Source organism: Puntigrus tetrazona, chromosome 15 (assembly GCF_018831695.1).
Source record: "Puntigrus tetrazona isolate hp1 chromosome 15, ASM1883169v1, whole genome shotgun sequence".
NCBI classification, from domain to species: domain Eukaryota; kingdom Metazoa; phylum Chordata; class Actinopteri; order Cypriniformes; family Cyprinidae; genus Puntigrus; species Puntigrus tetrazona.
Genome location: NC_056713.1, coordinates 2,267,943 through 2,284,235, shown reverse-complemented (window position 1 = coordinate 2,284,235; position 16,293 = coordinate 2,267,943). Strand labels below are relative to the sequence as shown.

Here is a 16,293-nt window from a genome sequence, read left to right as displayed (position 1 = left end):
GATGTTGGCTGTTAATTATTATTCTTTTGCTTACTTAATCACCATAACATATAATTAATTCAGCTGAGCTTTTGCAGTTAATTCAGATTTAGCCCCAAAAAGCCACACATTGCTGGATATCTCTGCTGCTTGTTTTGGCTCATCTCCCACAGCGCTTAAACACAACCAAAAAACATGCTAACTCCATCTTGTGAAGCATGAATGCTGCTGACAAATCTGTCTGAGGAAAGGAGAATTTTTCTCTCTTTTTCCAGCTTCCGTTTCATCCTCTTTTCCCATGTTCAGCCTTTCTAAGCCTACCCCTGGGTCTCAGTCACAGCAAACTGACCATCAAAGCCCTATGTCCGCACTTGGGGAAACAATCCAAGCCGTGGTCTGTGAAGGCACAAGCCTGTCTTTGGATGCAGGAGTGATGGCTAGCATCGCCAAAGTAGCTGGACCAGCACAGAGAGAGAGCGAGAGGCTTTGATCTGTCGGCCGAACGCTTCCAAGAGACTCAGTGACTGTAAAGAACATGGATAATGTGGTTACCAAAACCCCTTCTAGACACCTCTCCCTCACAAGCTGACACCAGGATCAGGGACGAAATGTGTTGTGAAGGCAAATAGACAACAGGATTTTCTTTACTGAATGTGTCAGCAGCAGCCAGAGACGGGAGGGCTTTAGAATCATATTCTTGGAGAAATTACTAAATTAATTACAAAAATGTAATCAGCAACCCAATCCAAATATCACAAATAAAGCCCATTTCATGCTCGCCGCATACTTAAGAAGCAGTAATGTAGCAGTGAAACAGCACGCTTTTCTTGAGCTTTCATGTTTATGCTCCATATAGAACTGCGGGAAAATAAAGTGAGGTGACTGTTTTTATGTTAATTCATGTTCAATCAATCAATAAATAAATGTGATGTGAAAATTAGTATGCCAAAAGAGTATATGTACAAATTTAATTTACAGTATTAAAAAAATAAATAAAAAAAAAAAATAGACAAAAAGAACCCAGATGACCTACTGCTTCTGCTGAGATTCTGAAGTGTGTATTTTAAGGCCACAGGAGAAGAATGGCAGTCAAGTGACTAAAGCTATGCTGACAGATAACAATAACAGCAAGAAAAATGCTTCACACATATAATGCATAGCTTTGATAGTCATTATATACATTGGGGGCAATATACATTAGAGGCAATAAAACAATGACAATGTTTGTTCCTTTTCACATAAATTATGATTACAGGGCATTAATAAAAGTATATTTTCATACTAACTATTGTTAGTACTACCCATTAAGTAAGACTGGAACACTGGGGAACGTCCCACGTTATAGTAAACGGGGACGTACGGAAGTCCAGCCTTCCCATAGGAGGTCTCGGAACCAATACTCATATGGGCAGTATTTCTGTGCATATGGAACATTTGAGGTGATTGAAACCTCTTAGGAAGGCAGAAGGTCTGCCGGGGAAACACCAGCTGGTGGTGGAGACATCCATGAATACGACAGCACGCATGGAGACCTGTTCTAGAGGCACTCTGGCCCGGAGAAACAAGAGGTCTGACCACGGGGTGAAAGTTTGGCAGCAGGCCGGCGTTACTTGAACCCCAAGTGAGTGCCGCCTTTCCACGCCCACCTCGGGACTCGCCCGTGGAGCCAGTGTTGAAGCGGTCTCATATGAAGCAGCGTGACTGCCCCACAGCTGCTATATGACCCAGGAGCCTCTGAAAATACTTCAGTGGGACCAACATCCTGCCTTTGAACATATTAAGGCAGTTCAACACCAACTGAGCATGTTCCGGCGTGAGGTGTGCTGGTTGTTCAGCCGAATCCAGTTCCATACCAAGAAAAGAGATCCTCTGAGTTGGACAGAATTTGCTCTTCTCCTGGTTGACCCGAAGACCCAACAGACTGAGGTGCCGTAAAAGCAAGTCCCTGTGTTCGCACAACTAAGCCCGAGTCTAAGGTAGCGTGAGCCAGTCAACCAGGTAGTTGAGAACGTGAATACCCTGTTCTCTCAGGTGGAGCAAGGGCAGTCTACATGACTTCATGAAGACACAGGGTAACAGGGAAGAATCAAAAGATGAAAGTACACATCCTTCAGGACGATTGCTGCAAACCAATCCTGGGGACGGGCACACTGAAATATGCATTTCTGCATCAATATCTTGAATGGGAGCTTGTGAAGCGCACAGTTCAAAACTCGCAGATCCAGGATTGGTCGTAACCCATCGCCTTTCTTCAGCACTATGAAGTAAGGGCTTTTAAACCCTGTCCTCATATCACAATCTCCGCATGCAAGACAGAGGCGTCCATAACGTTCACAGATGTAAAGCGGATGTCACTGAACTTTGGGGGACGCCGGGCAAACTTAATCGCAGAGCCAAGTCGAATGGTCTGAAGGAGCCAACAAGACGGCCTGGGAAGCAATTGACATGTGATCGTCAGGGGGAGGCCCAGAGGATACAACCGTTACCCCACGTGAGGGTCAAGACTGCCCCATTGGCAGCTCCACTGGTTGCAGAGGTCAAACCATCAGTGCCACAACCCGAAATGGACCTCACCTGTCTGCAGCCAGGACAAGAACCAAGCCGAAGTAAAGACACAAAGCTCCGCCCCCTTTCATGGTGACAGAACCTGGTCTGCAACCTACTCGCAAGGAGATGACTCGACCAAAACCGCCACCTCAGCATGCTTAGTGCCCAGGCACGCGACGCAGCGATTGTGACCATTACCTAACCACAGGTAACAACCTCATCCAGAAACAAACGGCTATACATCGTCTGCAGCAAGACAAGGTTGAGATTGCCAGACACAACGTTGTCTTTAGAAAGATGGACCAGTGAACGCTCTTTTAGTGCTAAGGGAAACAGGAGATGGCCGCTTGAACACAACAAGGGGGTAGTGCAACCTGATGTGGTAATTCACTCAATGCTGGAACAACCTCCTCTGAAACGCTGTACCGCCAATCACTCTTGAAGTAGAAGAGGAAGCAGAACGTCACGCTCGGCTGCGAAGCGAAAAGCTGAATATACGCTGATCAGTGCATGGCAATGTTCATTGGCTCGTTTTAATACACTCGAAGTGAGATCCCAATTCGTCTGCCATATCAGACCTGCCTCGAAGTGACTGACTGAAAGGGAACTGAAGCCTCGTTTTATAAATAGGCATTTGACTTGATAAGCAACACAAAATCATTCTGCGACCATTTCACATTGACATCCACTATGATGTTTAATTATGAAGGCCTGCACATGACATGCAGAGAGAAAAACGTTAATTGCGCTCGATATAATAATTTATTTCATGCAAAATAATAATTTGTGTCATTTAAGTAAATCGTTTGCGTAATTTGTTCTGTGTTCTCATAAACTGATATAGATCCCATGCAACGCAGCGAGACTTTTGAAAATGTCTCTATAATCATAACATAACCTAGCAGCAACAGGTTTATGAGAATTTGAACAGGAAGCAGAACAAATGCGCACGATTTACTTAAAGTGAGGGAACAAATGACTGTATTGAGTGCACAATTTACTTAAACCAAGAGAGCGAATTATTAATTTGTGCAAATAATTTAGTAAACCAAAAGAAATGAAGTAGTAAATTGTGCACACTAATTTTACTTTTTTCTCCCTTGCATGTCATGTGTGGGTATTCATATTTAATAAACCTGCATCTGCAATGAATAAAAAAAAAATATATTGCTGCTAGCGTCTCTAGTGGTCATGTCACCCGAAATGTGCAGTAAAAGTCACTCATTCCTAATGAGCCTATTTTGCTTTATACAGTACCTCACACTTCACTGCACTGCCCTTTGTGTGTGTTGTTTTTGGATTCAAGTGTGCTGCTTTTCCATTGTTTTGCTATGTAATAATGACTAATGAAAAAAAGGGATTTTAAAAGTTCTTGGCTTGACGTTCTACTCTGTGCTATGTTCTTTTTGTTCCCGCTTTATATTGTGTCCCTACTACCTGTGTACTTGCATAGTAGCTATATGTAGTATGTAACCGCAGTGTAAGTACACATTGGTAGATAGTATTTCCAGCTCCAATATTTCTGTAGCTACACACATGTGATGACCCCCAGAAGGGTATGTGTAAGTATAAATGTGTAACAGGACATCGGTAACACCTTTTGAAAGTGTTACGCTTTATACCGAGTAAACAATACTCATGGATATACCATGTTTCCATATTTCCAGATCAAACTCCTCCCACTATACATATCCCTAAACCTATACCAGTATCCATCCTTATCAATTACTCTTATACATACTGTAGTTACAAAATGTAGTTATATCGTTCTGTTACAGAAATATAACAGCTATAGATATTAAGTACCAATGTATACTTACACTGTGGTTACATACTACACAAACATCTAGTTACTACGTAAGCACATAGGTATTAGGGTTACTTAATATAAGGTGGGATCCTTTTATGAATGACAGTATGAATGTAAATCTGTATTTATATCTTGTTACAGAACACTTACACAGTTAGAACTGAGTAATATTGATTAACACAATATACTTACGATTAAGGTTAGAATTAGGCTTCGGTTTGGGGTTAGTAAATTTACCCTAATAATGACGGTTTTAATTTTTCAATAGAAAACAATCTGAATGAACCAGTAAATAAATCTGATTGAGCCAAGATTTAGCTTCAGTTATAGTACTTTGCTAAATAGCATAGATGTTTTTACATGCCGTTGTTTGTAACAGATATCTGTATCTTGATTACACAGCATTAAGTGTCCTGTTACATACAGTACACATATATTCCCTTCGTGCTCACTACCCGCTTTTTGATAACCCGCTTTCTTTATACGAGAGGAATTACTTGCTTTCCTGCTTCCCTGATTAGCGCTTTATTGAATAATCGTATTTTGATGTTGCCATGGTCGTACGGCATCTGTTTTGAAACACAGTACCCTCCTTCAGCCCTCATATCGCTGCGGCTCATTCGCTACTCAGTTTCACAGGATGCATTATCATTGAAACGCCGGACCGCACAGATGTCTGCTGATGGAGAGTGATTCATTCATACTTGAACTGGGACATAATGCAAAGAGCACTTCCTTGATTATACGGCCATCAGGGAACACATCCCGGCACAGGCTGGTGGCTAATGCAGCCCAGCTGTATTATTGAATCAATTGCATATGCTGGTTTGAGAGAATCTAATGGTGTCCTCTTGGAAATGTGGGTAGCAATCCACTTTTCCACAAACAGATACGGTGTGTGAGCTTGCGTTAGCTCAAGAACCATTGGCGGTTTTATGTGATCTAAATGAGACTCGACTGATTCATTGAAAAGAATAGGTTCATGAATCGGACTAAACCCTAGAGCACAAGATTATCTCTAGATTGCTGTACTTATTGTATTTTAATTCTGCGCTGAATATTTTAAATATATCTGCTTAAAGAATTTGCAAATCCATCTAATGTTTTTTAAGTTCTTTCTACATTTGCTCCATTTCACTGCCGTGTCTCACATTTTCAAATGCAAACATTTATTCATTCATTCAGATTTATGCATATATGCATGCATGTATTTTTATTGATTGTATTTTAATTCTGCGCTGCACTTTTAAACACAAAGACATATGTTTGAGTAGAGTCTAAGAATTTGCGAATGCATCACGTGAACTCGTCATGGTCATTATTGTTTGAGAAGAAGTAGATACAATATGTAGTGTTCCACCGAAAACAAAAGTCAACACCTCAAGCGTGCATTAATATGGGTTATATAAAATATAGATACATTTTTTGAGACTGATCCTTGAAAGAATAACCTCAGGGTCAGTACTGACACTCTTTTATAGCATAAGGCTACACAATACGGCGGCAGCCAGGATTAAATCAATAAAACAATGAATACATAAAGCATCGTGGACTTTGCCGTCTCTCAACGCTTGACATTTTTATTTTTTATTCTTTATCCATTGATTGACTTTGCTGCCCTCTGTGTTTAAACACGCCTTGACCCCCACCGTGACCTCTATCATTTGTCTACCTGCTGACCCGTGACAGCAGACACAGACGCACATGTCTGCGCTCTTAGGCTGACGTTCTCCGTCCTTATTCACAGTCATGGAGCAAGGTTGACTGTAGGCAAGAAAGAGACGTTTTAACCTTCATGGCTGGGTGAGCAGGGAGGCTATCACCGCGAGACTCCGTTTATTTCCAGGCACGTGTCCCTGTCCTGTTGCTGCGCCCTCCAAACATGCCCCAGATAAGCCAGCAGGAGCTCGGCTGAGACAAAGAGAGACCTAATCCGATTCAACAACAGGGTGGTGAGCAGGTCGCTCTGGGAGTTAATTGTGGCGCTGGCAAGTTATATGAGCATCTTTAAATGGACAAGAGGGAGAGCGGGAGTGAAGGATGTTTGTAAATGCATTACGTGCATTTGCACTTGATTTGTAGACAAAGGGAGCTCTATCCATACCATACGCAAACAAAAATGCAATAACAAACAAAAGGTTTATTCACGCCATGACTCCTGTACAATAGGTGAAGCTAATTAACATACTAGTACAAAGATAGTACACCTTTTTATAAATACATATATGTATTTAATATATATATATATATATATATATATATATATATATATATATATTTATTATATATATATATATATATATATATATATATATATATATATATATATATATATACACACACACATTTTTTAATATATACACACACACACACATATAATCATTTCATATATATATATATATATTTTTTTGTAACTATTTGTTGTTTATGTTTTTATAAAATAATAATATATTTAATTGTTCAAAATTATAATTTATGAATTTATAATGCCTAAATAAAAACCCAAATAATGCCTTTATAAAGAATGTAATCTATATACTACATATTTATTTATTGTTGTTGTTTTTTATATTGTTTGTGTGTACGTGCATACATCTACTGCAGGTGTTCTTTGTTGTTAACATATAGAACAATGAATATACTTCAAATACAATTCTCAAACAATATTTAGTCTAATTTGACGATATCTAGCCAAGACTATTTTTTTTCTCATTCAAGCAATTAATTAAATTCTTTCATTGTATTTGGCGATATAAAACTCATTCAGACGTTACTTTGAAGTATAAATTAATGAGCAGAAGAGTCAAACCTCAGTATTTTCCTAAATCTAACTCAAACCCTTCCTTGAACATCTTAAAAAAAAAAAAAAAAAAAAAAAAAAAGTTGGGAGCTCATTTAACATTTCTGTGCAAACATTAGCAAAAATGCATTGAAAAAGACTAAAGAGTATATAATCACTGAATTTGATTTTGATTATTTACACATGACATAAATAAACAATATAAATATAAAAAAAAAAAAATATATATATATATATATATATATATATATATATATATATATATATATATATATATATAAAATGCCCTAAACTGTGTTTTAAAATGGTTCTAGCTGTGTTCAACAACACATGGTAGAATGCTTTCAAATGTTTACACGCTTTAGAGATTGTCACATTTTTATGCTTTGCTCATGTTGAGCATCAATCAAACAAAACAAAATCTAGTGGCCATGTAATGTTTGATTGCACAGTAGCGGAAATAGGATGGGAGGAGGTAATCAAGAACTCTATGAGAGAAGTAATTAGGAACTCAGACTCAATCTATGCGTTTAGGAAATGAACAACTGAGCGGCACTGACAACAGAACCTGTGACGCAAAACTAAATCTCCAGCATCATTTCTTCAGTCACATGTCACATGATCCTTCACATTCGCTGATCAGTTATTATCAATCATTACTGGGGTTCAGTCATTAATACTGGTTCTTATTACATCTTACCGATCATTTTTGAACGGTAGTGCGATTTCCGTTAAAACAGCAGTTTACAACATTGATAATAACAAGAAATGTCATCGAGCAGCAAATCAGCATCATAAAGATTACTAAAAGATGTGACACTGGAGAGTAGTGATGCTGAAAATTGCATTTCACAATATCCCTGTGTTTTTTCTCAAATACATGCAGCCTTGGTGTGCATAAGAGACTTCTTTCTCAATATTAAAAGCGGAAAACATTACCAAAAAAACAATGCCGCAGTATACGTTTCTTTGACATTTTAAGAAACTCTGCTGTGAGGAGCGTCCGGTATCTAACAATTAGTATTGTTTCTCGGGTTATTCCACCGGGAACCGAAAAACACAGATTGTTTATGACGAGAAGGAAAAGCATCATGTTGCTGATTGAGGAAATCTTGAAAACATGCCAATGGTAAACACACAACCTAGAGAAGGCAGAGTCAACAGCAGCAGATGTGTGGGCGGCGGTGGAAGGCCTCCTGATGAACAGAAATAAAGCGAACACATTTTCTTGTGTGAGGATCATTTTGGAGATGCCGTAATTGTACTGTTGGGGAAGAAACTACTCTGTGGTTGCCATGCCAACAGGTTAAGAGAAGCACCTGCTACCTGCGGTCGCCATCGAAATCCCTGCAGACCTGGACTATCATTTTCAGCCTGCCTTTCCCATTTGATTAAAGGCTGTTATGGGCCTAACGCCGCACGCCTTGCGTCTCCCTCATGTTGTGGTTGCGAAATTACCCCGGACTTCATTAAGTGGCTCATTACCTGCTGTCAAAGCTATCAGAGAGCCCGGATTCCGTTCCAGTCTCTCCGTTCCTTTCTCTTCCAAGCCTAATCAGAGGCTTCACATGACAAGAACATGAGCTCCTGCTCGGCCCCGCTCAGTGGATGTTGTGTAGGACAGCTGGATGGCTGGAGTCGCGTTAAAGCCACCAAAAATAAACACGCAAAAGAAAAACATTATCTATGCGCGGATGTCAATTTCGACCGCAAGATGGAAACTTGCAATTGAGAGCTACAAAGTCATTGTTTGGAAGTCATAACATGATATTCTTCAAGTAATTGTGTGAAAATTAAACTATTAAATCAAAACTCATTTGTGTAAAAAGGAATAAAAGGTGTCAGGGTTTTACCGTTTGTTTTGGAAACTGCAGTGATATGTACTTGTTGGTACATATTTTGTGTCTGGCTAAATCCATGACTGCATGATCACAGAATTGCATATCATCATATGTAAAGCACATCCAACTGAGCTACATGAAACCCAAATAAGATAAAAGAATATCTGTGAGAGTATCTAACCTTAACCACCCCCCCCATTGATCCAAAACACACCATCAGGTCCACCTCTGAACGTCTGGAAAAAAATAAATAAATTAAGACTTTGGAGTGGCCTAGTCAAAGTCCTGATCTGAATCCTATCGAGATGGTGTGACATGACCTTAAAATGCTCGAAAACCCTCCGATGGGGCTGAATTACAACAAATCTGTAAAGATGAGTGAGCCAAAATGACCTCCACAGCGCTGTAACAGACTCATTGCAAATTATCGCTAAAGCTTGATTGCAGTTGTTGCTGCTAAGGGTGGCCCAATCAGTTATTAGGTCTAGGGGGCAAGCACTTTTTCACAAAAGGCCATGTGGTATTTTGATTTCCCATCGTAACAAAAATCGTAAGTGCATGATGTGTTCACTTGTGTTATCTTTGATTAATGTTAAAATTGAGTTTGATGATCTGAAACACTGAAGTGTGACAAACACGCACATTACCGTATACAGGCGCCTTGGTTAAAGCAGGGGGTTTCACACTGTGGGTCACAGAGCGGGACAAGGTGGGTCGTACAAAGTCACTTGGCTGCAGCTAAATTTGTTTCAATGACACACACACAGCTCAGTCTAGGGCAGCACGATATATACCGACAATTATAATGAATTGCGATACTGCTTTACCGTGATTTCTGAGTCGCAAAGGCCACGATTTAAAACATGAGTCATGTCTTGGAAGCAAGGGTGTGCGCAAGTTGCAATAACACCACGTCCGCGCTGTCTATGTACATATCCAGATTGCCCACGCGGAAAGTATAACATAGGCTTGAGGGCCTCGGAGTGACAGTTCATTATTAAAAGGCTCGGCCCGCATTATTAATGAGAAGAAACTCTCACTTTGCTGCACTGTTTTCTGCACGAGATTGCATACACGGGAAAATACAAATGTTACGAAAACAGTTTCGTCTGCGTTCATTGAGTTCTAGTGTCTGTTTGAACTTAACACTGTCTATCTTTCTGAGAGATATAAAGAGTTTGTTGTTTTCATTCCTCATTTGGCTACCTAGCAGTAAGGAAATAGCCTAATATTTACAAAATGTTGTATTATTTTCTTTCTATAGACCCTTTTCTTCACTTCTTCATGTAGGCTGCCAGAGCGGCGAGTGACTTCCTGTAGAATGCTTTGAAATTCAGTTTGCTGCCACAGTAAATGGTAATAAGCTAAGGTATTCCTTAAAAACATATTGGTGTTGCGCACCAGAAAACCTGTCACATCTGGCACTGTATGCATGGATTTTAGCGCTGATGTTAAATAATACAATAAATCTGTAAAAACGCGTGTTCTTATCGTTCTATGGACAAAGTCTTGTGAACTTCGGCCCGATCGGGATTGGTTCATCTGTTTTCAAAGCAGCTCCTCAAGTTGCTTTAGGTCATCTTCTAACTCATTAAAGTATGACAGGTCTTTTACTGCAAAAAGGCAGTCACTGCGACACTTGAAGTAATGAAACTACGGCTCTGTGCACTTCTTAAAACCGTTTTCATAGTTTTCACGTTATATCATTGGCTCGGAAAATATGTAAATATGCGTATGGCCAGTAGCCGCTGCTGTATCCCTCTAGCCTTAAATCTCAAGTATATTAACTTTGGTGGACTTAAACGTCATATTTCCGCAATTGAAACAAAGTGCTTTCATGTATTTTTCATTTCGTGCTTTAAATAAAGAAGATAGGTTCACTGAGGTTTGAACTGAGGCAATACAATGATCTGCCACAAAAAAGGTGTTTATAGTTTGAATTTATTTTTAAAAATTACACTGTTTAAAAGCTGAGAGTCACGAGAACTTGTTTGATATCAAAAATAACTGACTCTGTCTCCTCTGTCGGTATGTTGTCAGTTTTGTCTTTGCTCTGCGATGTATTTTTCATAGCGTGAGAACACACGTGTAGTACATAACGGTCAGTACATACCAGTTTGTTATTTTTACAATTATTTCATAATATTTAGACAGTTCTATGTTTACTCTGCTTTGCTAAAAAAAATGTAAAAAATAAAGTGATGGGTTGTCCTCCACTCTGCCCTACACAGACGGAAGGATCATGAATGCAGTGAACCCGCAATAAGTTTACGGCCAAAGCCGTGCAAAAGTGAGTGTGTTTACATTTTTATGGACATATTTCATAGACTGGCTAACTTCTATAAACAAAGACATTTGGACAATATTGCACTAGTCACTTTACATCGGACATTCACAAAGCCACTTTATATTTTATATTTTTATTTTATACTTATTTCATTTTTTACCTTTTAAATACTGCGCCATATTTTATATTTTACACTTAATTAAATTTTTACCTTTTATACTTTGCACACTTCTTCGTATATATATATTTTTATTTTTTTATTTTTTTATTTTTTCTTTTCGACGCTGGGCGGTTGTAAAAAACATTTCACTGCATGTCGTACCATGTATGTATGTATGTGTATGTGACAAATAAAATTTGAATTTGATTTGATTACATTTGACATTAAAATGCAAATATTAGTAGTGAAATGTGCTATAAAATAGAATGGTCAATAGAATGGGAACCACTGTGTTAAAGGACAGGTTGATTTTGTGACAGACAAGTCGTAATTTATAAAAATAAAGTCTGAAAAATAAAACGGGTAATTCTGACTTTTTTCTTGCAATTTTCACTTCTTTTCTAGGAATTTCGACGTATAAAAAAAAAAAAATCACAATTAAAGTCAATACAATTGCCAATTTATATCTCACAAAACAGTTAAAAGTGCAATTACCTTTTGATTATATTTATTATATGATTGGAGCTCCTCTGTGACGTTAGCTAATACTACAATTGTTTTACACTCTTTAGTATGACAGAAATAGATTAACGTCAAAAAATATCGATTATAATATAAATTGATTGAATATAAATTATTCACCAAGCAGTGGCTAAAATTTGCATCTTCATTTCCTTGCTGTTCATTTCCTTGCATGTAATCAAGTTATAATTAATAAAGTGCCTAGACTAAACCAGAGCATATGGTTTACCCTTTAGCGTTATAATAAAATTAAAAACATGCATATTTGTATTGAAATTACCACTATCAAAATGCACAACATAAAATGAGTGACTTGGAATTAAATTTATTAGCAACAATTGTTCAGTCCAAGTCAGTCCAGCAGCAGACTGCATTATTAACGTTGAGCTCATATACCAACGACAGCTTTGACTAGTCTTCATTTCTGATTATTCATTATTGATCAGATAATTCAAAGTGGCAGTGGAGTTTACATTTTTTTGTTAGTGAAAGGCCTACTATTTGTGTGCTACATTGGACTGGTGCTGTAACTCTAAGTTAGAAAAAATTGCCTTTATTAAATCATGAAGACCAATTAATAGACAACTTACAAAAGCATCATACAGATATATATATTTGGTGCATATCCCATTTATAGAAGAAAATGACTCAACACAATTGAGGATAAGTCATTTTTTCCACAATTTTAACACTATGTAGTCCCATCAGATTACATCTTGTAAGTCTTCTTTGATGGTACAGTGGTTTGGAGAGACTGTTGCATGGAAAAAAACAAAAAAACCTGTACCTATACAGTCAGTTTTGACATTGTGGAGAAATTGTATAGAGGTTAAATGATTAGGCATATGCACAAAGATCTGAAGTCTTTGTGTGAGAAACCACTTCACCACATTGGTGATACGATGTACGTTGTTCTGTTCTTGTGTTCAAAACCAAGATTTGCTTTAAAAATACTAATAAGCCGATATCTACCAAAAGGAAGGCACGAAGTATAGTCCGTCCAAAAACCCTAGGAGAAAAACTCCTTTAAATGAGCGTAACTAGCCCGACTATCTCTGACCTTTCACTCATCTCGAGCACTGTTCCGACGCACAGTTATCATGAGAGAGCACAAGGAGAAACTTACCTAGCCTCTGGCTATTTTCCAGTCCCGCATTCAAACACAGCGTTCCGTGCAAACTCAGATCTTTCACTGGCGCTCGGAAAGAGTTTAAAGTCTGAACGCATGCTTTCTTGCAGAGACAACACTTAAACATGAAAAATCAATGTTAAGCTTATCGTTGGTGTAGTGCACCTGAAGATAAGGTGGCGCTTCGTTTGTGGAATCGATTGGTTAGACGGCAGAATCTGAATGGCTCTGCCCACGGATCGCATTACATGCGCTCTGCGACGCAGCGGTTTTCGCAGGGAGGTAAAAAGGCCTGACGTCATGCCTGTTGGTTGCATCTAAACCTTTACCTGGAATGTTTCCACAGCACGCTAAATAAAACTAGAGTGAGAAATGCTAAAAATGGCCTCTTGAGTCTCAGTTAACCTTATTTGCATGAAAGAACACGTGCCTTTGATCTAGTGGTTTGATTAGAGCTAAAATAATCACCTCAGCTGGAGCACTCGAAAGAATACTTACGCCACGGGTAGGGTATAGGATTAGGGTTGTGGGATAGATATGCATCATGTGCACGCGAAAACTGTGTATAATACGTGCAGCAAGATTATATTCACGTCATATTATATTCACACCAAACACATGCGACAAAGTCCATTTCTGGGTTTGCTTTGTGTTAGTTACCATGCATTATATTTTACGCGTTGCGTAAATGTTCAAAAACTGAAAAATACAGGTTTGCTTTTCCGCTACATGTCACAGTTAGCTAGCTTTAAAAACCCACGTGAGGTTCTACAGAGTCTGACAGATGAACAATAGAGTATGATGAGCGGATGCTGCGCATTAGAAAACAAATTATGGTGTTTAAGTGCCTTTAAAATGCCAGGCCTCTGACAGAGTCTGTGTTATGAAATGTCAAGAAATATTGTGACATATACATACATGCACACATCTAAACAATGATTGTAACAAAACAGAAATTACATTCATCACCATATTTAAAATCGTCTCACAGCCCTCCACGAGCAGTTATCGTATTAATAAATTACATGCGAATGTTATTTGCATAATCCATACGAGCGGTGGACTATAAAGTGCAGTACTGGCACAGACCAGGGCCGTAACCACTATAGAAGCCTGCTCTGCCTCAGCGAGCTCTTCGAAGGTGACCTCTAGTGAGCTTTTTGGAGTTTTAGTTTAGGTGTTGATGTCTTTAAGAATATATATCTGTGGTATAAATGATAAAAACCTCCTCGATATGTTTTTTCAGATCCTTTCTCAAGAGCTCTGTCAAAAACAGATTGATTTCGGCCTGTCTAATTACTCTTCTTAGTCTCTCTTCTGATTGGAAACTTTTTTTTTTTTCACATACATAAGAAGCTTAAAATATTGTCTTATTGTGATATTGACGTAATCCAGCCTCAGATTACAAATATGATAGTATGCTTGATGTTACTGGCTGACAAAAAAAAAAAAAAGACGACAGCTGTGGTAAAACACTATAAAACCAGTCGACTGGACAGAAACGATCATCAAAAGCCTTGAGTTTGCACATTTTTTATCAAAGAAGGTTCAACAAAGTATCGTCTCTTGTTGTTATATGGGCATCTAAACTTTTATTGACTATGTCGTTTATGAAATAATGTTTGTGTGGGTGTAAAACAACAAATGAACTGATGTATACATAATCGTGTGTTACTGTATATGCATTGTTGTGATTAGCTGGACTAGCGACTAGCTGTAACTTTAGCTGGAATAATAGCGTACACTGTAAAAAGGTTGCTGTAAATTTTACTGGCAGCTGGAAACAATACATAAATAACCGATCTGTTCATATAATCTTTCTAAGTGCACGCGTGTGTGTAAAGTCTGTGCATATAATAGGCCTATGATTAAGAAATCTATATTTAATGCCAAAGTATAACAGTCAAATTTTTGTCTTATACATTTATAGGCTAAAGTGAGTTCAGGATGCCTGTAGAAGGTGCATTTTGCTGTTTAAGTGCAGGTTTAATAGACATTTTAATGCAGATGAAAACTCAAATCTTGATGCACAGAAGATTGTAATGTTGTAATAAAATCATTAGGAGCCTCAGCCTCCTTAGCTCACCGCTAGCACTGCACCAAGACTACCAGTGAATGAATAACTTAATAAAATGTAACTTGCTTAAATGCATAAAATGTGAAATGTTTTGGTTTACCTAATTCTGCCTTTCTGTAGAACGGATCTATGATGATTCTTTTGCTTGGATCCTTTTTTTGCTTGGAGAAATCTCCTGTAACAGACAGTGTTACAACTTAACTTTTTTTGAAAACACAAGTAATGGATGTCATACACCTATCGACCCGCATGCGCAAACAAAGCCAAAACCTAGATACGAGAACATAGCCAATATAGAAATTCTAGCGAGGGCGCGTCTAGAAAAAAATATGTTCACCTTTAATGGAATCTCACCTGTTGTTAGCACCGCTCGACTGCAGTCTCAAGAGGAGACTCCAATACACCTCCGATGCAGACTACATGACCACAAACTTAGATAAAATACAAAAGACGTTCTTAACAGTGGTGTTACTTAACTCGGTTTTCCTCAGCAGGTTTGCGTTAGCACACGGTTTTACGTTAACGTCCGTGAGTTTAGGGACCGTCTCTAAAGTCACATGCGACGTCGGAACGCGCGTTTCTAAACTGGCGAATTTAGGCTAAACGAGATTAATTTACTAGCTGATATTATTATCGATATGGCATCCACAAGACTCCGGAATACACCTCTGAAGGTTTAGACGAAGTCCAGACTAGAAACCTAAAAATAATAATCAAAAGACGTACTAGAAAATACTGTGTAAATTGCCTAAAGCACTTCACCTTAATTCTCTTATAGGGTTAAACGACGACTGGTCAGAAGGTACAAACGTGTTTCTCAGTTTAGTAAAAACATCTTGATATATATATATATATATATATATATATATATATATATATATATATATATATATATATATATATATATATATATATATATATATATATAACCTTTATTTTAAGTTAATGGTGCAGCATTACCCCTTTGTTCTTTTACAGCCAATTACAAAAAAAAACAACCTCTGCCATTGGTCAGTTTTTCCCAGTCAAGTTTGCCATTGGTCAGTTTTCCTCGGGGAAGTTCGCTACTGTAAATTGATTAACAGTATTGAAGAAATATAGCAGTGGCCAAATATTTTCCCATAATCCTTTGCTGTTTACA

At 38.1% G+C, this 16,293-nt stretch overlaps 1 long non-coding RNA gene across 1 annotated transcript in view; it reads right to left on the bottom strand.

Annotated features, from left to right (window-relative positions):
- The window catches only part of LOC122359528, a 43,773-nt gene extending 28,081 nt beyond the window's left edge, over positions 1-15,692 (bottom strand). The window contains exons 1-2 of the long non-coding RNA XR_006252714.1: positions 15,507-15,692; positions 15,253-15,327 (exon numbers count right to left, since the gene is read on the bottom strand). This is a non-coding gene — a long non-coding RNA (uncharacterized LOC122359528). The remainder of the gene's footprint in view (positions 1-15,252; positions 15,328-15,506) is intronic.
- Between the last annotated feature and the right edge of the window lie 601 nt (positions 15,693-16,293).